The sequence below is a fragment of the Cataglyphis hispanica genome, chromosome 3 (assembly GCF_021464435.1).
Source record: "Cataglyphis hispanica isolate Lineage 1 chromosome 3, ULB_Chis1_1.0, whole genome shotgun sequence".
Taxonomy (NCBI): Eukaryota; Metazoa; Arthropoda; class Insecta; order Hymenoptera; family Formicidae; genus Cataglyphis; species Cataglyphis hispanica.
Genome location: NC_065956.1, coordinates 4227722 through 4252057, shown reverse-complemented (window position 1 = coordinate 4252057; position 24336 = coordinate 4227722). Strand labels below are relative to the sequence as shown.

General features: G+C 37.9%; 1 long non-coding RNA gene across 2 annotated transcripts in view; it reads right to left on the bottom strand.

The window, feature by feature from the left end:
• Positions 1-3570: 3570 nt before the first annotated feature.
• LOC126848418 (uncharacterized) overlaps positions 3571-24336 on the bottom strand; it is a 72337-nt gene continuing 51571 nt past the window's right edge. For both annotated transcript variants that reach the window (XR_007687257.1, XR_007687256.1), the window contains exons 2-3: positions 4094-4269; positions 3571-3990 (exon numbers count right to left, since the gene is read on the bottom strand). This is a non-coding gene — a long non-coding RNA (uncharacterized LOC126848418). The remainder of the gene's footprint in view (positions 3991-4093; positions 4270-24336) is intronic.

Below are 24336 nucleotides of genomic sequence, written 5' to 3'. Positions count from 1 at the left end.
AGTAAAAATTAATCTTTAAAAATAATTATTGTAACTCATGACGAAACCTCGATTTTTCGATTCGCGGGAAACGACACGTCGATTAATGCGAATTACATTACAGGTTTCGCAAAGTTTGATTTTCGATAGCACCGGGCATGAAACGATGCGTACGCTTGAAAAGTATCTTTTCTACACAAGATCGGAGTACTGGTCCGGCCACTTCTCACGGATCTAACGTAGTGTGTACATAGACGGTCGCCCCTGGTACGACCCCGGAACGTACGATTCATATTGTACGCGATCGCGAAACGAAGCATCGCTACACGATCTCCCGCTGCTAGATCCCGCCAGATCGCCGATTCGCCGGTACAGCGATCTATTGATCGCGAACAACGCTCCACACACGGGGTACCGGTTGCCTATGGCCGCGCACATCGATATGACTACGTTTCCATCGATGCGGAAGTCGATTCCTCGCGTCGAAAACGAACGATACGCAACACATGACGCGCCAAGAGGAGAGAGAAATGAGTAATTGGTTAAATTCATAGTTCCGATTTCTACAATATAATTGCAGGATGCTAAAAGTTATTGCAAGGATGTAAAATTTATTATTTCGTAAAAAAGTTTTAATTCAATTTTCATAGAAATAATCGAAATAACGAATTTGATAAAAGATTTTGTAGCACGAAAGCATGAGACTATTATTTTTTGTATTAAAAATTGATTATTTTAAAAAGTAAATTATATTATTTTAATAATTTGGCGATTTTATAATAAACTTTTAAACTTAATCTTAAATTAATCTTAAAAAGCAAAGCTAAAACAAATATATATTTTATAAAAAATAAAATATAACATAATAATAATCTCTAAATCAATTTTCGATATATTCTATTTATAATAAAAATAAAACTTGCGATGTAATATTAATTGATCTAATTCATATGATTGTGCTTTACATATTAATCGCATACAAACAAGTATAACATTCCGATATCTGCGACTTTTTTCACATTTTATTATTTCGGTATTTTTTCTGAAGTAACATTTATATTATCGGCGCATCAATATTTCTGAAATTCGAGATTCATATCTCATATAATAATTACCAGGCGTTATTCGTTTCCGCTAGACCTTCGCTCTCAAGCGCGCAGCACAGCTTCGGCAGAGATTTAAGATCTAAATGCTCGCGCGGGACGCAAGCGTATTAAAATTTTTCACGAAACGACGCGAAAGGCATACCTCTTGCGCGCAGGTCAAAAGGGGGAACACCTATAATTGGCATTCCTCGCACGATTCCGCAGACGGCGGTTCATCGGCTGACGATAAACCGGTGCGATATGTCGATTGTGCGGCACGTCGATGTGAATGTCATCGTATCGGAATAAGGGTATTGAAAAACGCAGCGATTTCTATTACCGGAAATACCGCCACACACGCTTGATATTCCTATAAAGTTTCGAGATAACCCACGACGCGTTACACGCCAATTACATATTTCTCCGTTTGCGCGAAAGGATCATCGACGCCCTATGGTTTTGAACTCGGACCGCCAATACTCGTCCTGTACATTCACCGATTGCGCGAGGAGTTTGCGTTAAAGTCGATGTTGCGTGCGGAAAAATAATTAAACGCACGGGCGTTCCTAGATCCTCCAGAAATCTTTTTCTCGAAAGGATTATTCTTATCGAAACCCGCCGCGTCTTTCCGCGAGAATAAACGGATGGAATTTTCTGCCAGCAACATCTCCCGATCTCGAGTCTGACAGACGAAATCGATCTCCGTCTTATTATTTTTACGTAATGCCATGAAACTGTAAGGCATAATTAAAATCGGACATCACAGATGATTGTGATTGCATATTGCTACACACTTTTCGATATCCAATCTTAATATCAGCTGGAATAACGCACGCAAATTAAGATCATACAATTAGGCGGATATACAAGAGCCTTAATAATCTTTGAAAGCATCATTTCGATTCGTTAATAATCTGTACGTCTGATCTTTAGACTCAGCAATTTTTTAAGATATTTTTTTGTATGCAACGTATAAATATTTTGCAAATTGATAAACAAGAAGAAATATGATCGTTTTCACTTTCGATCACTTCCACATATGTATCTTACGTAATCGTGAACAAACAGAATTTATTCTCTTTCTGTGATTTCTTAGTTCAAAATGTAATTACATCATAATAATTTTAAAAGCTTCTAAATCTGTTAAAACTATCTGCGATATTTGAATTTGAATTATTAATATTATAAGTTTTATAAATTTTTATAAATTTGTTAGGCAAGGACGTGCAATTTTTTTCTCTAAGAAATATAGTTAATATATTAAACATGATGTCATTTTTAATGAATATTAAAAAAAAAAGAATATATTTATTCACAAACATTTGCGCTACAGATTTATGATGGATGTAATAATTTACTGTAGCAAGATAGAAAAAATAAATCTCAAATTTTATCAATATAGTATAATAAAATTACCAATAATTATTACAATTCGACATTTTAAAAATGATACTTTTGTGAAAATTTGGGATTACTATGAATTATTTCTTTAATCTAATTTTGGCCCATTTAAATGATTTGGAACTATTATCATTATTTCTTTGACATTTTCTTCTGATACACTTTCTATCGTTTTCATCACTGCTGTGCTATACCTGTCAGAATAATTTTGAATTCCGTTTTCTCGCTGCTATTGCTCGGCGAATCGTTGCTCATTGAAAAGTATGCGATGGTCACAATGATCGGAAGGTGTCGACGGATAAAAGGGAGCTAGAAAGAGAAGATTGTACTATGCCAACGTCTTAAAAGGAACTGTTGACTTAGGTGAACGGATAATACGATGTGGAGAAAGGTCCGAACAATAGCAAGGATGCTGGTGATTTGTGCCCACAGGAATATAAGACGAAATCATCTCTTTCCTTTTCCTTTTCTTCTTTTTTTTTCATCTGCTTCTCTCTCTTTTTTACGTAAAAAAATACGGTCGTTTTGTGTTTATTCTGAATTGTAAAAGACAGAAAGATGGTTTGCTGGATAGTTGATTGATATTATTTAATTGCTATTACACAATAATGGAAACTAAAATATATTTTTATTTCTGTATAACTCTCTTTTCTCTTTCTTTCTCTGTCTCTTGACTATTAAGGCTAAATATAAATTTGTTAAAAGGATTTAGCGGAAAGAGGATTTTAAACATTGAAGCGGTAAGATTTATTATAAACTTTTACTTTACTTTTATTGTATTATGTAATATTAGAGAGAAAGAGAGAGAGAGAGAGAACGAGTAGCTCAAGAATAAAAAAAAATATATTATAAATATAAATTGTAAATATTATAAAGTATATAGTAAGAATTATTATAAAATATTTATATAGTAAATATTATTATATCATATAAGTATTATAAAAATATAAAGTATATAATATTTTTTGTTTTAATTCTACTTCTTTAAATTAATTATTAATATATATATATATATATATATATATATATATATATATATATAGAATTTTTTGTTAATATTGTAAACGTGATTATTATAAACAAAAATTTCTCTCTCTCTCTCTTTCCTTCTCCCTCTCTCTTTTATTTCTATTACAATAATTATGTGGTATAATAGGAATAAATATTATTAATTATTGCTATTTTAAAAGAGATTTTTATTAACATGATTTATTAACATGATTGTATAAACGAAATATAAACTTCGTATAAACAATACGAAGATAAGCTATGTTGTGCGGTTCATGCAATTTTGAAAAAGGTTGTATAGACAACACAAGGGCAGGCTGTAGAAAAAAAGTTGTCATCCGCTACAGAAGGCATTATTGCCCTTTGAAATAGACACATATATTACCTCCTACAAGTTATTACTATACCGTACGTGGTTTCCTGAATGCATTCCCATTGGTCGCGACGATCTTCGGCACGAATTGCTCGATGGAAGGGGGCAAAGAGCAAACCGCTCGACGGCAAGATGGCGCCTGTTCTAAATTCAAAACAAGGCGCTGCTTAGCATATACATATCCCGGGCTTGGCTGCAGCGCGCATGCTATGACATTCGCAATTCAAATCTCGTACATTTCTATTACCATTTTAATTCAAGGGCACTCGGTCGCGCCGCGCGCGTGTTATCTCCGCACCGCCGATGCACCGGGGTCATCACACGCGCGTATCGGAACCGCGAGACTCTTTCGACTCGATATTGCGTTACTAGCATCGCGATCTATGTCCGTAAAGTCCCAATCCAGCAATCTGCTTCCATTTCCTAAAAAAAAAAAAAAATAACTAAGGGCATTTGTCAACCCTTTGACATGTAACATTGACCAACCGTAAATTATTCTTTAATAGCGTTCATTATGATACATCCCTATCAATTTTTCTTTTTTTTTCTAAATAAGAAAGAATATCTACAAGGAAGGAACTCATAAAAAACGATACGCCATATGCTGCACACTTTTTTTTTTTAATTTTTGATAGCGTTATCTATATAACTAGTAAACATTGTCTATTTTATTTTAAAACACATTTTGGACGCTTATTGATCCTTGGCAACTTCTTGCTTGACAGTTCGACGAGAGGAATCGTGCCAACCCTGATTGAACATCTGGCAAAAACCCTTTTAGGCGCGGTCCCGGATTTGTATCGACGAAAACTGACTCGTTCCCGCGAATTTATGTGCGCCGTCAGATTAAGGGACGAAACGTTCCCTTTTTTTTTTCCCCCCGACCAGGCGCCCGCCATTGTGCCACTTCCGTGTACTCGGTTACGCATAACGAGATTCTCGGGATTTCACAGGGCTCGAAACGTGTCGCTACTTTATACTAATGATCGGTCGGAAAACTTCATGACAGATGTTCGTCCCACTTTTCTCGAGACATCACACACAAATTATGTATGGGAATCGCATTTTTGTCGACTAAAAGTTCTTTTATTTCTACATGAAAAATATGCTAGAATTCAATTACTTATTTGATTTGTAAATTCAATGTTAGTATTTGCAACAAAATATGATTTATTTTTACGATTAAATATATATATCTTTTTGTATGTTATATATATATTTTTTTTTATTGTATATTATAAATGAATTAGAAATATATCAATTATCTAAATTTTTAGATTTCTATTAATATGCAAATAATATGCAAAGATATTAGACAGCAAAATAATATAATAAAAACAAATTATTTATTTTTAACAAATTATAAAAACAAAGTATACTTATATACTTATTATTTATTACGCTTAACGCGTTCCAAAATACGAAAGAGTAAAATAAGATTTACATCAAATGTGGAAGGAAAAATAAGGAATATATGCGTGTAATCATATACGAAAGATAAATAATATATGAAAGACGGATAATATATCGGCTTCGAATCCTGTTCGTGAAAAGTGAAGGCGTTGCGCATGGTTGATAGGATAAAAAATTGTTCTGTTTTCGCGGAATGCATGAATTACTTATTCCCGATGGACGGTGGCGTATTATCGTCGCTATGAAAAACATCTGTTTTCGCTCGATACTACTTATGTAGTCGCAATTATCTCCGTACTATAATCGCAAGTGCAATGACGTAACCGGAGCGTGACTGACGCGGCCTTAAAGATGTTAAATACGTGTGTTTCTCGTGATTCTTTTTCTTCTTCTACATATGGATATTCTCGGTTACAGCTTCTATTTTCTTAACAGTGGTTGAAATACATCCAACAATTTTGCACTTAAACGCAAAATAACTTCATTAAAGATTGATATATACTTATATAATATTAATAAAAGCAAAATACATTCATGTTTTAAAAAATATGGTAATCTTTTAAAATTTGGGAATGTTAATATCAAATGTAAATTATAAATTTCATACGACAAATTATATATGTACGCAGATTTAAAATATTTATTTTTTGTCTTCAAGTTGCGAAAAAATATTAATTGTTTTAATACCAAGATTCAGATAAATCAGAACACATCTTTAATCGTTTTTATTTTGATATAATTTTTTTTTTGATATTTATTTTGATTTACTTATAGTTGTAAATATATTTAATGCATTTAATGGCTTTCGCTGTGACATCAAATCGAGTTCACGCATTTCAGATTGATCGCGAAATAAATCTCAAACATCAAGGTTCGAATAAATTAGAGTGTGTCTATAATCTTCTGAAAAAATTACTAGCAAGAGAAGGGAGAAGGGGAGAAAGGTGGTAATATATTAACTCAGTCGGAGATGACTAGTTTGTTCCATCCTGGAACGGTGAAGGATCATTTCGCATCTTTAGCTACTCGTCGCGAGACGACCGAGTTGAGAGAAAGAAAAAGAATACCAGTTCCTCGAGGAACGAGAGCGCAAATGGCAGAAGAATGAAAGAGATAGTGGAGGGCACAAGAGCGTGATGAAGGAGAGGGAATCAAAAAGAAAGAATATGTAGAGAAGGTCCGAGGAACAGCACTCGAAGGTGTCACTCGGCGTATTCACGAAAACCCAAAACATCTATTCTCGAGCGGCGCGGATAATAATGGACCCACTGACCGGACCTGGCCAACAATGGAGAGTCAGGAGCGCCCTTCGCCGTGGCCGCGATCCCTCCTCGGTCCAGATCGAAGATAAATTTCGCATTTGTAGAGGATCGACCACGCGCGACGAGCGCTTGAAAGAAGGTGGGAGGATCCGGCGAGTCGCCGCCGGTTCGAGGACCGGTCGATTTTCCTGCGCGGGATCGATCGCACAATGACCGGCGACGTTTCCTTTATATCGATAATTGTCGCATCTCTCGACGACAATGATTCGGACCACTCGAGCTCCGATTTCACGAGATAACGACGAACGAATGGAGCCGGTGTGTGAGTCTGGGATAGAGAATATCGTCGGATTCAGCGCGATTCTAAATGGTGTAGCGGGTCGTTTATGCACCTGGACGATCCCGCGGTATCACCATCTTTACGGCTACTCGCGGAGCCAAATATTATTTCGAACCGGAGATACGAATGAGCACGTGGTAGAAGCGCGCAGGTATAATATGTCCACGGGTGCGGACGCGCGCGGCGTTACGATAATATTTTCTCTCGAAATAGAAGCTACTTACGATGCACTTGCCTCGTCGTGTGTGGTCCGCGATCTCCGTCGTAGAGACGCGAATCTTCTCGCGTAAAGAGAAAGAGGAGAGATAGCGGCGAGACGATGGTACTTACCGATCGTGCGGATTTGTTGGCGCGATCGTATGTGCCTGGTAAGGGCATATCGCGAATGCATTATGTCTAAAGATTATTCCAATCCTTGGTATTGTCGTTTAATTCGACTCTCTCACAGGAATGCGTTGAATTGCGCGCGATTTAACAAGCAAGTCTATAATGATTTAACAAGCAAAGTCTATAATGACGATTTGCACGAATAAAATTAAAATTGATGTTACTTATCGTCCTTTATTTTATGCGCGGTATGTTACTCCGCAGAACTAAATGAATTCGATAATATTTATCAATCGTATCATTAACGAAAAAAAATATTCAAGACACGTTCGCAAAATTTATTTGAAGAATATATTGCGCGCGCAAATAAATCCAAGTTACTAGACTTTGCATGAGAACATTCGTTTCGCGTATTTACGAGACTTACGAAAATACAGCAATTATCTAAAATCCTTTCGCTCTATCCGAGAACGTGATCTTTCAACCAATCAGCGGATTGATTTTCATGTCTGGCGCATTATTACGCGAAATACCGCGTAAATCACTTCAATCGATTTCGCTAGCGTATTTCCGCGAAATCGTAGCAAATTCCACCTGGATGTCGACATGGCGCAAAATCTGCGTACGTCCACAGCGCGCGAACGAGATGAGCGAGCGAATGAGCGAACGAAAGTGGCGGGCGGAGAATCCGTGAAAGATTGCGAGAAAGAAAAAAAAAGTCAGTCAGTCAGTCAGTCAGTCAATCAGACGCTGGTACGCGTTAACCTTAGCGCACGGAATAATCCGCGTGTAACTTCGCGCGCGCCGTGTAATGCGAGCCTGCTTGCGTACGTGCGCGCGCGCGCTGCAATGTTAATTGGAATTACACATGTGTGGTCACACGCGAGAACGGCTGATCTTGAGAGAGGAGCCGACCGACCAGGCCGCATGATGTATGCATCATGCCGCGCTATCCGCACCGAGAGGTAGTAGACAAGGACGGGCCGTCCTCTCACTCGAGAGATCATCTTCGGCCAGGATACACTACTCTGCGAGTGATCCTCCTCCGCATGATGTACGCGCACGCGATTGCGAATCGGACTCTTTTTCCATGATTCGCGACTGAATTCAAAAGTCCAACGTGGGATATGGATATTTTCCTCGAATACATTTAGCTATTCAAAGAGACTCTCTCTCTCTACAGTTCTTATTTACAGTCCACATTTAATCGTAAACATTGCTATACGCGACTCTAAGTCCCGCAAAATTGTCTAATATGAAGATCCTAGTTGACGTTAAGCGTGGGCTGCAAATTATATGACCGTGTTTAGCGTATTAAATGTGGGATGTGAATACGAAGCTACAAGATTATTGTTTCGTTTCTCCTCTATTTTCCCAGGCATTTCGATCAAACGATTCGAAGTATTTGTAAACTTGGAAAAGGGGGATATACCTACAGTTCTAATATGTATTTTTTACATGTATATAAACAGCAGGCAAAAAAATGCAATACTTCTTTTGCAATGAATTTTAAAACGTATCGATATTATAAAGATGTGTTATTATGTAGTGAGCAATTACGATAGCTCTCAAAATTATATTTCTCGCATTTAAAGAAAAGAATAGATGTGTAACGAAAGATTACTGCATTATTTCTTATTAACACGTCCTATGGGCATGAAAATTAAAAAAACATTCAATTAGATAAGAAGTATAGCGAGAATTATTATATTTTTCACGAGACTTTTAAAAAATATTTATTTGTTAAAAGTTATTAGAAGAATATAAACGGATAAGAGGAAGCAAAAGATTGTGTGAATAAGAGGTAGAAAAAGGACGATGGGCGTTTGAGTACGCCTTTTTCGAGACTCTCTTTCAGTTTGTGACAATAGACCACATGTGAACTTGTGTATTTTCTTGGCATCTTTTGTGGTTTTCGACAATTTCTGAAAATGGACATTTCTCTTGCTCGCTTTACTTTTTTCTCCAATATGTTCTCCGAATATATATATATATATAACAAATACAATCTTTCTTGATTTTTTTATAACAAATAGCAAAATGTTTGTCAATAAATTGCAGTAAGTCAATAAGTTGCAGTAATCTTTATATCTTTTATTAAAAGTACATTTTATCAAATATAAAATATATTCTTTTAACAATTGTAATATTTTTAATTGTTGCTTAATTATTTATAAAGCAAGATAATGCTATATATTATTTTAATAATTTTTATCAAAATTGCAAAACATCAGTTTATTTTATAATAATATGTACATTTTCTTTCTACAAATTTATTGTACATAAGAAAATGTACATTATTTATTATAAAATAAACTGATGTTTGCAATTTTGATAAAAATTATTAAAATAATATATAGCATTATCTTGACTTTATAAATAATTAAGCAACAATTAAAAATATTACAATTGTTAAAAGAATATATTTTATATTTGATAAAATGTACTTTTAATAAAAGAAAAAAGATTACTGCAACTTATTGACATTTTGCTATTTGTTATAAAAAATCAAGAAAGATTGTATTTGTTGTATATATATTCGGAGAACATATTTGAGAAAGAAGTAAAGCGAGCAAGAAAATGTCCATTTTCAGAAGTACATTTATCAAATATAAAATATATTCTTTTAACAATTGTAATATTTTTAATTGTTGCTTAATTATTTATAAAGCAAGATAATGCTATATATTATTTTAATAATTTTTATCAAAAATTGCAAAACATCAGTTTATTTTATAATAAATAATGTACATTTTCTTTGTACAATAAATTTGTAGAAAGAAAATGTACATTATTTATTATAAAAGATATAAAGATTACTGCAACTTATTGACTTACTGCAATTTATTGACAAACATTTTGCTATTTGTTATAAAAAATCAAGAAAGATTGTATTTGTTGTATATATATTCGGAGAACATATTTGAGAAAGAAGTAAGGCGAGCAAGAGAAATGTCCATTTTCAGAAAACATTTGTCCATTGTCGAAAACCACAAAAGATGCCAAGAGAATACACAAATATATTTTGATAAAATATAGCAAAAGTAGTAGTACGCCCCTTTTGGTGAGACTCTTTTTATAACAATAGCCTGTGAGAAAGTATGTATGCGTAATTGTTTGGCATCTTTTGTAGTTTTTAAGAATTCCAAAAATGTATATTTTAGCTTTGCTTTATTTTTTTTATCAGAAGTGTCTGATAATAACTATATTATCTCTCGTGTGCAGATAAAGCAGACGAAACCGAAGAGAAAAGTTTTTTGATATTTTACAATTATTTCGATGATTACGATAATTATTGAAAAATTAATTTAAAAAGATCGATCTTTTCTTCTATCTTGAAATTTTTGCGATTTTCGAAAACGATTTAAATAATCGAATAATTTGAGGCCAATTTCCTAGGCGCGTAGAATATTTTTATATTAACGTACATAAATTTTTTATACCGTTATTTATCTAGACGTAGACCATAAAATTTCATAATCCTTTTGCAAAGAGACGAAGGAATCAACCTCGAGGTACGGACGAGAAGAAGCAAAAAAGAAGTCACAAAGGAGATCTCGAAACGAGCGGCGACATTAATCGTCGGACCTTAATTGGGCCACATCGTTAGGCAACGAGAACGACAAAAGTAGATATGTCTCGTAATTGATCGTAGGCACAAAGCGTTCGATTGCGCCTTACAAGGAAGACGAGCGCGCAAGGTCGACGACGGCGTTAGTCGTCCATGTGCCTATGCATGCGCGCGTATGCGTGTCGCAATTACTCCCACGTCATGGCGCATTGAAATACTCGTACCGGACGGCAGTAGTCGACGACAGAGCAGATGTCTGATTATGCGAGAAACGAAGGAATATCGGAGAAAAAGGAGGAACAAAATATAAATGTTTGTCGCTAGCGAGAAGATGATTTTTAAAAAATATATACGCTATTATAAAGAGCGCTTTGAAAAGTTATATTCTTGAAGAATTCTATTAAATATTTTTTGGCTTAAAAATTTTGATTAATGTGTTCTTTCGAAATATCTAATATTTTAATCCAACATTTCTTTAAACAATCTTTAGTAGGACTTGATTCAGTATAGCGAAGCAAAAAAATTGCACAAAATAAATCTGCGGAAATCCTGATCGTATCAATTATAAGGTTGCGCCTCGGAAGCTAAATCAAAAAAGCAGAGCAAAAAAAAATGAGCCAAGACAGTAACATTGCACCGCTTAAGATCAAGGCCCGTTGTTCGAACGATCGATAAGCTATGTCACACATTTCGCAACGCGTCGCGCATAATTTAATTTCGAGGTGCATTACAGCACGCATAATTGCGTAAAACGTAATCTCGATTGGACGCGCGCGAACCCGGTCGCGACCCGCGAACATCTCGGACCTTGCGCACGAGTCCGCGTGGAAGGAGGAACGGTAAACTAAGAATCGAATCGCTTTTATGTATGATGTACGAGCGGTACGAGGAGGAAACATGATAAGGTAGCATAAATAGATAGGTGCGACTTTCCTCGATCGAGGGTAACCTTAATATCCTTAATGTCGCGATTACATAAACATATCTGTAAGATAGCCGCGGATGAGCCGACATCGTCGTCATCGTCGTCATCGTCGTCGTCGTCGTCGTCGTCGTCGCGATGATGAAATCTCCCGACTACGCGGTAGCGGCATCTCTTGTATCATCGGGTGATCTTGAACTAACACCTTTCAGGGCATATTCCGCCATTTATTACGAACACCAAGGTGTTCTAATAATTGCGCAAACGCAACTCGGGATTGCCTGCATACGTAAGTCATCGGTAAATAGTTTGCTCGCTAGGAGAGCTCACGTCTCTCGTCTATCTCCCTTCACCCAACTCGTTCTTCTTTTATGTTCTCTTTCTATCTCTTCGTCATTTTCTTCTTCACACACTCTGCCGAACAATGTCGTATAGTCCTCGCGCGTGTGCGATTCTCGCAGCATCTCTCGTCAATGATAGCGTAATATTATAATGGAAAAAAATTACAAGGGAGAAAAAAGAAACCGCTGGCACCGCCGTCACTTACGACGAATGATTATAATGCGCCGCTGTCTACGATGGTTAAGCTGATGATAATTTATCGCGATATAGCGATCACAGAATGTACAGTCATTAATAAGAAATAGTATTATAATAATATTTTATATACATATGCGATAAGAAATAGCATTGAACATTTATTTAGATATCTAGTATCCCTTATTAGCATTCTAATGTAATGCCCCATTCTTCGTGAAATCATCGTACACGCAAATCTTCGTAAACTCGCGCGATGCGGCTAGCACGTGCAAATCTATGGCAAGATATAATTCAGTTAAGTTGACTCTTGAATGGACCGGTCTTCTTGTAAACCTCTGCGAATAGTATATGCAAACGGTAGCCTGTGCGATCTGCGCCATACCGATTGAATGGTCGGTACTATATTCGTCCCCATATAAAAATCCGAATTTATCGAGTTGGAATTCCACGCGACATAAACAATCTGCGAACAGAGACTCGTATGCGATTACACGCATTTCGCTCCACAAAAAAGCGCACTCTTGAAACGCAAATCTATTGGTCGACTAATTGAAAAACTTTGCCGTTTTAACGTCGCATTGAATAAGTATAAGAGACAATAATTGCCCAAATGTTCGGTAAAAGAGATAGTGATATAAATTTATAAGTTTAAATTTGTAAGTCGTTATAATTGATATGACCCTCCTCTTTCACTTTAATTAGAAATTAATAATAAACATCTTTATGTTTTTATATATTTTTATAGATAATGCAAACAAGTTATTCAAGAAATTTTTAAAAATAAACAGATTAATACATAAATGAGCAAATTGTTAATATTCTTAGTAATTGAATCGATATATAAGTGAAGTTTTAACATTTTTAGTTTTAAAAGATTTAATATTAGAATAAAGAAGAAAAATAAGATTTATATAAATTTATATTTATGAGCATTTTTGTTTTTCATACTTTTATTTTATTATACTTAAATTAAATATATCCTCTATTCCTAAAACGACTCTTTGATTAGATTTTTATTATTCTTTCTTTCGCTTTATTTGCCCTCACTTGATTATATATGTATAATACCTCTTGCATCAAGTAATGAAGAAATTATTCTCTTATTTAAGTTGTTAATTTAATATAAAAACAATAAAATATCTTTGATATAATTTACATCTTTTAAAAATAGACTAAAGCAAAATATGGAACTTTTATTTCTTCCTCATACACACAACAGCATCAAAGGTGAAACTCACAAAATTAATACTTGTTATAACTAATATACTGTTATGTGACCGCTGGATCATGATCGATACAAAGATAGCATTTTTATCGTCGCTATAAATTTGCCGCGCGACCCAAAATCATATCGGTACGCGAATTTCGGAAAATAAGACGGCGCGCGCTCGTATTCGTAATATATGGACAAACACGTCGCGATCTTTCTGCGATTCTCTCGCAGTAAGATCGGGGACACAACGCGGAACGTAAAATTCACGAGCGTAACTTTTATCGTCATGCGGACATTCTCACGTTGTTGCTCAGTCGCGCTCCCTCGCGCACGCGGCACGTCGGTCGTGTGTGTGGGCGCGATTTTACGACAGAAAGAGAGCCGAGCAACGCCGATCGTTTTACGCGAAAAACAGTTTTTTGCCCCGTTCCGACGTGTGTGCGGTCATTTCATTCGCCGCCGTAATAACGAGCCCGGAATGGATCGGCGCAGTTTGTCGGGATTCAGCGTACGGAAGCCGCCGTTTGCGACGGATTATAGCTGCGGGTCCATTGTATCGCCTGCAATAAGTTCTAGTGGTTTCCCGTTTGACCCGAGCCAGCAACCGGTTAATTTTCAATTAGCATTCTAAAAATAATGCTGTGGCATACGCGAGACACGTGGGACAGAATTTGAACGCCGGCTCTTTCCGCCTCTTTTAATTAAACAAGATCGACACATAATTTGTTAATAGACGTGCTCGAATTTATGCGCTCGCCGATAGATTATAATTATTGATGAATTAAACGCAATTGTATGGATATATCATACACATTATTATATTCGCATCAATTCCCGGACAGAGATAATTTAATTTAAGCGAATACCACAATGAGATGAAAAAGACACGATAAATTAATACAAAAATTATTTGCAAACGATTCATTGGTGAGAAACATAATTGCGTAAACATAATTAACCAAGACTGTAATTTCCGTGTGTTTTAATTAGTGAATGCTTATACGTAGATCCTTCGAAGAAAACAATGGAAAAAAGGAAATGACTGGTAGTGACTATGGCGAGCTTGAATTTTGCAAGATTGTAACAAAAAAAATATTGATTCTATTAATATAAAACAAAAACATAATGCGTCTTCTTTTGGCACTTTAAAAATACCACGCGTAAGTTTATAAAAAAAAAAAGAAAAAGGAATTAATAAGATTTATATGTACAATTAAGAAATTTTTTCTTTCGGCTGCGGACTTAAAAAATCTTTCTCGAGCCTGAACGAAAATCAGAGAGATGGTATGTTATGAACAACGGTTACTTGATAGTCATTGAATATCGTATATTGAAAGTGTACGGTGCATAATGTATAACATCGTTAACCGATCTTTTACTTATTTTGCGATTTACGCAGCTTCTTCGTTGATATCCTTCTCCGTTTACATCTGTTAGCTATGCATACGGAATTGTGTCATAATAAATATTTACGTCAACATGTGCAATGAGATAACACACCCTCACCCGGTTTCTTCATAAGATAAAATATTTATATTCTATTCATATACATTTAAATGTGCATGCGTATACGATGTAGCATGCGGATTTAATGTATATGAATAAAATGTGAAAAAGAATCGAATTCTCTCGTTGAAAGCGCATCATGATCTCAAAATAAATTCGACAAGCGGAAGTGTTCGGCCGATGCGTTTAAATGAGATGAAGGCAAGAGACTTTATCGATGGAAATCTATAGTAAGCAAACGTTTTGCGGGACGACTGAGAACGCAATCTGTGTCCCGCAATTGGATCCACTTACACATGTACGATTGTGCATTCAACGCTCTGCACAATGGTTGCATCCTATCCTATAGAAAATCAAGCGTTCAATTCTATCGAATGATGCACCTCCATTCGCCGTAAGTTTAAATCGCTGATTTTATCTCAATCAGAAGCGACCGAAAGGGACATGCCACATGGGTGGGGAAAAAAATGTTTTATTCTGACAGAAAAAGTAATTTTATATCCTCTTTTTTAAATGTTTACATTCGTATACTTGTCGCAAAATTTGCGTTAATTTTATTTGTATATATCTCATACTTGAAAATGTTCAAGTGTTAAGGTTGCGATCGTAAAAAACTCGCTCTATCAAGAGTACATAATGAAACATCAATTTCAACGAATGATTTCAATCGAATGATCGGCTTTCGAAAGTGCTTCGATCGTTCAGCCGGCGTGTCGTCAACCATGTTTCTGTAAAGTTTTGACAAAAAAAAAAATTTGAAAAGAAAAATCTTCGCCAGTTGAAAATTATACCAATATAATTACATTATCGGGAAAATATTGTGTATAATCTAAACTGTGTATTCGCGCAATTATTTTCATATTATTGTCCGTAACAAATGACGAGATTCGCCTTCGTATAAGATTTTAAAGAAAAAAGATCATTTGATACGAGAATTGCAGCGTGAACTTTCGCATTCGCGGTGCAAAACCCGCTACAATTTCCCGGCGTATTATTCCTCCGCTGCATTTGTACGCGGTAGCGACTGTAATTACCAAGGACGATCGCTTCTCGGTCCGTTCGATAGTCGTCAAAGCGAAAGAGGATCGTTCGTATGCGACGTAGGAAGGACTAGCTATGTTAGGAAGCGAATCGCCGACTATTCCTGCTTGGAGCGAATACGACGCGAATCTTTCCATTCTCGTCAAAAATTATTTGTTTATTTTCCATTGCAATTAAAATACCAAGTTTCCTAACCGAACTGTTATCTGTACTCGTGATTAAGGTAGTCATTTCTACAACTGATAATGAGTACGAAGTGAGATGGAATTAAAATTAATAACACATCATTTTTTTAATTACTCCTCATTATTTAATTATATATGTCGTAACCTTGTCAAACGAGATTCTAATGAAGCATCTATTTATCTCTTTCTGTCTCCGTCTCTCTCTCTCTCTCTCTCTCTCTCTCTCTCTCTCTCTCTTATTCTTCATGTAAGTAGCAGACATGTCTTCCACCAAGACAGCCCGTTAATTTGTAGGACCACCGCTTTTTATTAAACACGGCGAGACCACGAACTCGAGTTTTGACACATTTTGACACGAGGACCACACAGAGAGCGTTCCTGTCCGTAAAACATTCGCTTGGCGACGGCATAAGCATTAGGCCACAAGACACTCGATAGACGCGCAAGAAGCGGACGCTGGCTACCGTCTGCCGGATAAGTTATTAGCGGTACCGGCAAAGAAAACCTATGCGAATATCAATGACGAACTCCCGCAGTCCTCTATCTTGATTCGCGATGTATTTATTATCCTCGATCGACTTTTTCCCGCCCGTTACGCGACAGAAGATCCAGGTCGAATTATGGTCGATTGCTCGGTGCTGTTTCGAAAACATCTTTAGCATTCTCCAAGGCATCGAGAGTAGATTATTGCCAAACGATAGTACGAACAAAAATAAAAAAATAGAAATATACGATAAAATAAAAAAAAAAAAAATAATAAAGATGATTCTTATGACAAATTTTGTATATAAAATTGTTAAAATTAAATCAATTAAATATATGAGCTACTTTTTGAATGTATCTAAATTTTAAAATAAAATAATTAACGCATCTAAAAGAGATCTCCGAGAGATCTCGGCGACATCGCGTAAACGATACACGAGTGCCTTCAGAAACATCCGTTGGCATAGATCTTCCAGAATCGTGGCATTGACCCCCGGTCCATGGATCGAACGACCGACGTTCCCGGGGCTCGTAACAGGATCGCCACTGACCCCGGACAGGTACGAGGTGTTAGACAAACAGCTGGTCCGAGCGCACAAAGACGCGTTTTATACGCTCGGACTTTAGCGGTATTACGTACACCACTCGCGTATGTAGCCGCGCGATGAGGAGAGAGAGAGAGAGAGAGAAGAGAGGAGCGGGCGCGGCGGTGGAGACAGAAAGAGATAAGGAGAGCGAGAGATGAAGCTAGGAAGGAAGGCATCATCACTGAGGATGAGAAGAGACAACGACAAGGCGTATATAGATACGTCGAGTGCGAGGCAGAGACACTCGCCTTTTGCGTCTCTTTCCTCGCACTCCGACCTCGCATAAACTGACACGTCCTTCTCTTTCTCCCTCGCGTATCACCTTGCGTCGTATTTCTCACGACGATAAATCCCTCGATACTGCGGCCGCGTGTCTCACCAGCGAAAATCACGTCAATGTTGTTCTACAATGTGTCTCCGAGCTGTTCAGTTTGTCGTCGATTTGAAGGAATCGCAATTCTCAATTTCCCGATAAATGGAGATTAAATGCGTAATTAATAGAATTTAATAGTAATTTATATGCAAAAATGGTACATTTGAAAAATGTTAATGCTCATAAATTAAAATGCCACTAATTACGGATTATAAACAAATAAATAAGATTTATAAAAAAATATCTTTTTTCGAGATATTTATGGAATGTATATACTTTTACATCTAATCGAATTAAATTTCTGATAAATGTAATATATTGTTAATAGACGAGCATGTCTTGGAAGACGCGTGTTATTGAAAGACGAGCAACCGGGCATTCAGGAAACGGCGACAAACTGAACGAGCAGTTATAAGTTCCCATGAGTCGCCCACGCTACTTGAAGAAGGTGCTCGGTGATGTCGTTGTCGCTCGTCGGGGGCATAAAAGTGTCCGGGGACCGAGACCCGAAGATCTCAAGTGCTCGGACCACCTTGCATGCTGCGTGGGCGATCCGCTCGCGAGCAGTGAAGCTTGCGCAAGCTTAGCTTCAGGAGGTCGGCGCTGTGATCCGGTTAAGTGTTCGGTAGCTGCGATGTTGCCATGACTCATACATTACTTACGAGAAAAAGATCTAATTAAATCTACAATGCGTTTATCTATTCCTTTCGCTCGAGTATTTAAAGATGCACATATCGTTAAAAATTTTATTTCTTTAATTTATTTCTTTGATTTTGTCTAATTTATTTATTTTTTTTTTTTTTTAATTCAAATATATAGCAAAATATCTTGATTTTATATAGAGAGGAAATATATTATATACCTTTCCGTTTCTCAAAATAAGACGAACACAAAACAATCACTTCCAGATATTTATCTACCTAAATTATGTATAAGATGACGCATAAACTAAGCGTAGACGAGCAACGCCGTATCTAATATATTGCCACGTACAAAGGAATTACATTATTCCAGTGGTGGTCAGGCCACGTATTACATTGAAATCCATTCTGTTATCATAATGTAACACGCTAGCGCTACGATTGCACGGCGTATTAATGAGAGACGAGGAGGGACGAGCATTAATCTTCGCGTCGTCGGAGATTCGTAATAGCGGTCTGCCACCCAGGCTGATATCTAAAAGCGAAATCCTGCAAAGTGGCCGCGCGGATAAAGGGATGAGGAAGGATTAGCGCGCGCGGAGAGCGACGTTGCGTTTTCTAGAACGCCGCGAGCGAGCAACATTCTCGCGGATTTCGGCGAGGATTGTTTTTTCTTTTGAGCGCACAGCGTCGACAGATAACGCCGGATAAGAGAACTTGCGCAATTATATCGTGGAAAGCTCGCATACTTTTACGCGTACGAACGTAATCTCGCGCGCGCAAGATGAGCGCACACTCTTAATATAAATTTACTTTATTCCTGACCGCCAGCAAATTATTCTCGCTGGTCGGATATCGAAGAGGCTCTGTACGAGTGAATATTTCATCCTGACGATTCGCGGATCGTACGTTATCGTGATTCCGGCGTAGACCGGCGGCATCGCAAAGTCAAAGTAATTCTCTCGCGCGCCGACACGTCGGGTATCGCGATCAATGACGGTATCGCGTCTCCTCTCGCGCGCGGACGAAAGGGATTCGCCGCTCCCGAGAAGGAGGACGAGAAGAGGATGTCCGACAGAAGTATCGGAGCCTCGCCGCGAGAAGGTTTCATCGCCGTCATCTCCGCGCGATTCTCTTCTCGTAAGTAATTTATCGTTACCATTAAAATATAGCCTCGTCGTCGTCGCGGTGGGTACGCACTGTTATGGTCGAATATAACCGTTTCTATGGGTGCACGAGGCGTCGTCCACCTTGATTTACGGCACTCATGCAGTTATGACGCGACGTGCCCACACACTCGCATTCCCATATGTTCTTACGCTCCCGCGCGAACCAACGAGCGAACGTGCGCGCTTATTCGTAGGCCCTTGGGAGAGTATTACGCCAATACTATTAACTAGAACTTCACTGGACAATTAATGCGCGCCTGCGGAATGAAAGAGCTGCGTATTAATAAATGCCTTACAATTCGTATGTACATACTTATGGCGCGCACGGCTTTAGCATTTCTAAGATGCCTTCTGACATTGTACAAACATGAAATGTAATGTGTGTGTGTGTGTATGCTACTATAAGAATAATGTGTAAAGTCAATCGGGAAGATGTAGAATCTCGGTGGTGTTATCGCGGTTAAATAAAATAGATGAATAGAAGAATTAAAATAATTCGCAACTGTCAAATATTTAAACATTATTATATCTTTTCTAATATCTGTGTCATATTTTTTTTTTAATTTTTCATTAGAAATGCAAAAACGTCAAACGCAATCTAATTGAGTCTCATAACTGTGCAAATTGTAGAAACACATTTGACTAAAATCTAGGTAAAAACGTCTCGTGAAAATTATGCGTTCTCTCCAACAACGAGGGGCACGAGAGAAAATCGACGCCATCGTTCACGACGCGAGAGAAGGATGTTCTTCCTCGTTTCCAAGTGATCGGTAGTGGCGCAATCAGGCCGAGATGCGCGTTGTCCTTCGCGAGGGTCCTGCGTACAATCACGGAGAAGGCGATCGATGGCAACGATCGACAGACACATCGCCGCACATCTTGGATACTCTTGGATCGACAGCGGCCGTCCAGGTCGACGGATCGTTACGCGAGCGCGCTTTCGAATACCAGCGCGGTGAAATACGACCCAATAAAAGGGGGCACTCTGACACAGTCTCTCGAGGCGCACGCCTATTGTTCGCGGCGAAACCCGACGATCTCGAACGCAATTTCTACAAGCGCGCGCACGCGCGCTCAACATTTAACGCGGACGAGAAACGACGTGAATTTTTTCATGCATCGAGAGCGCGATATGTCACGTTCGATCGTAAAATCGATCGTCAGACGACACTTGCACGCATCTGGCGACAAACGCCTCTATAAGCCTGTTCACGGCGTATAATTTCAAACAGAATTATGACGAGGATTTTTTTTTTTTTATATGAAATATAATTATAAAGAGAAGTAATTTTTCGAAAACATGTATTTTTAGAAAAAAAAATGCATGTTTCTTTGAGAGATTTTAAATCAGTACAGAAAAAAATAAGTAGCATAAATGCTGCAAATCTGTAAAACACAGAAGACATCAATGTATATTCACACACAGACTCCACAAGAAGTCATATAGAACATATAGGAAAGAGCAATGTAGAGCGCGTTTCCCTGAAATCGTAAATCCTGAAGCAAAGAAACGGCAAGAACGTCTGGCATTCCGAGAAGGTAGTAACGAGCGAGGTCAAGTAATTAAGTGACGAGCAAACAGGAGACAAAAGGACTCGAGGTAGAGTTTCTAGGGAGGAGCATTGGCGTATTTACTCACAATTAGTACGTTTCCATCGCGACTCTCCGCGTTCGCGTTCGTCGACGACCATAAAACCGTTCTCGCGACGAGGTGTGGCGCGAATTCTACGCGACATAAGGCGATATTTCGATAGTTAACATCAAGATTATTGACGCTGTGTAAGCCGACCTCGTGCGGCACGCATCTAGTGTCCGCTGCGACTTCACTCGGTATCACGTTCAGCTTTACTCCGGGATATCCCTTACCTATGCGCGCTACTTTGAACAGGATCTCCGGAACGGAGGTGTCGCCAGTAGGGTGACGAGTTTTCACATTCAGTGTCAATAAAAATGGTGAAAGGCGAAGGAGGTTTCTCGTGAGACGAATGAAGACGCGCGCCGCGAGAAAGAGAGAGAAAGAGAGAGAGAGAGACGGAGAAAGCGAGAGGGAGATAAGGTCGTCTCTCTTTTTCGACTTCTCAATAAATTACCGTCAGCGTACATTTTTCACGAGATCCGCCGGCGTTTTCACCGATCTTCTTCCCCAGTGGGGCAAAGGCGGGGAGGGGAGGCGATATTTTTTACGACCGCTCTCCGGTTTCGGATTTTAACGACATCGCGAGCGTGGTCCGATTTAAAGCCGCGATGGATCCTCGAACGGAAATGGATTTAATAGCGACTGTAGACACCTGTCACCTGTTTTCTCGCGTGCTTTCGAGATTCTTTCGTATTACGGCATTCCTCCCGCTCGTCGGATCTCTTGTCCGAAGTATAATCATTATCGATAATAACCATCCGTGTAACTTTGTAAGAAACTGCTGCTATATGCTTAAGCTTTTATGTACCATAAAGTTGAAGTAAAATTTATTAAATTTAACATCACATTATTTTTGCATCACACATACACACACACACACACACACACACACACACACACACTTTTATTGATACATTATTTTTATGAAACATACATTATGATTCGATATAATCCTACATGTATAATTAAATATTATATAATATGAATATATTTAACGAATTAATTGCAAGATAAAATATTGAACGAATAATTCCTATAATGGAATTGTCAATTATAAAAATATAAAAAAATTTATTTAGCATAGGCATCAATTATATCGATGTGTGCGGCATAACACACATCATCGTTTTCGTTATGTATCAAGCTGTTTTTTCGCCATGAGCGCGGTTCCGCTTGCTATCGTCAAAGATAATCCCGTGATTCGAAATTGATTGTCCTTTTTCCGTTGCGTGACACGCATCGCACGACTCAATGTCGTCGGATACGCGTGAGGGAATCGATCGCACCAGCCACGGACTCCCCGCAGTGTGTTACGAATCCTGCCAATCACCGGAGTATAATCGATATCGGGGCCCGAAGGTGAATATCGGGCCGATACGATCGGCTCCGCCCCGGGCGTGTCGCCGGCCTGGACGATTTATAATGTTAATATCTCCGAAGCAAGAGAGGGGTTCCACGTACTTTCCGCTCGATTTGCTTCCACCCTTCGCCTCCTCATCTTGCCGCACGCGTTCCTGTTTCTTTTTACTCTTCCTCGCTCTCTCTTTCTCTCTCTCTCTCTCTCTCTCTCTCTCTATCTTATACTTTCCGAGTACAAAGCAAAGACGACCGCGTGATAGGGTCTCGAGGAAAATTGGGTTAATTAGTTAAGTGGATAAGTTTGTTCTGTATTCCGACCTAAATGCTGTCTAATGTCGTAATGACTACCCTACACTTGGCCAGAAAACAGAGAATTATAACAGATAGTATATAATTAGCGTTATTCTGCGGTGTGCGATAGTGAACAGACGGCTAGCGTGAATCGTATCACATACACACCTATTCGTCTAAAGACTCGACATCGTAAAGATTCTAAAATTTAGCTTTGCTTTAAAATGTATGAATGAGTATTGATATCTCTAGAAATATTGTAAAAAATTGTATAAGAGTGTCTGTTTCTTCTCTGGAAAAACAGGGAAAACCTGAAATTCTTAGAGAATTTTTTTGATGCTTGGAGAAATCTCATAGAATTCTATTGGAAATTCTCATAGATTTTATTGGGACCCAGAAAATTTTTTAAAATTCTTTCTTTAATTTTGCTCTTATACAATAAGCAGTAGACAATCCGCCAATAAATTGTGAATTATATGTTTAAAATATATTATAAATATATATCTATCTCTGTGTGGTTATATATTCTATGTTTTAACAAAATATTGGATACAGGTAACAGTTCACATTCTTTATTTAATTTTTAGTGATAAAAAATGAAAATGTTATGCAAGTTAAAAATTTTTGTCTTAACGAAAGCTTTTCATTTTTTTGTTTTTTAATACATTTGTAAATCTAGCTTGAAACTCAAATGATTTTTTTATTTTTCTTCGTAATAAAAAACATTAGAAAACGCGTACTAAAACTAAAAACTTTTAAAAAAATTTCGTAAAAATATTTTCTTTACCTAGAATTTTGAAAAATATCTGAAAAATCAGGGAATTTTTAATAAGAGACACTCTGTGTAACGAAAGATGTTTAAAAAATTAGAAAAATTAAAGGGTTAAAATTTTTAAAATCTTTCAAAATTTTCTCTTTACAGTAACAGTTCTAGAGGGTGTCAATTTTCCACGTCTATTTTACGCGAAGGACTGTTAAATAAAAATCTAGCTGGCATCGTAGACTGGCAAGTCGATGAAGGCGCAGACGTTTTGTTCGCGTTGAAGGGCTCCGCTCGTTCTTCATGTCGGGCGTAAATCTACGAGAGCGCCGTTACGAGACAAGACGAGACGAGGAACGCCCAGTTACATATTTGTATTTCCCACGATACGGTCACGAAGTGACTTGCAGACGTCGTGCTCCGAGTGCACTCGCCGCCGGTGGCTTCGAGACTCGATAGCGTATAGCGCCTTAACCGGTTGACGCGCGTTCAGACGGATGTTTATACGCGTTGGAAACTCTCGTTCGGCTTCGACTCTCCACTGCTCTTCATCGTATCGCGCGCCTACGACGAGCAGCGGCGGACTCTCGGACGGATGGAGAGCTCCAAATTCGAGCTAATAAGCGGAACATTATCGTGATCTTGTCGCGCTACTGGCGCGAGCTGCTCGAGGATGTTGCAATGTGTGTACATAACGCGTAACGGGTTACCCGCAAACCAAAACGTTAAAATGCCGAGATGATATGGAAGAGCTTGGTCAGACTTATGCTCGCTCTGAACGAATGTATCCACCACCAACAGATTCAGAAATGAAATCAATTTTAATAAAATCTCTTTTTAACGATCACTCCACTTAAGTCTGCATGATAAG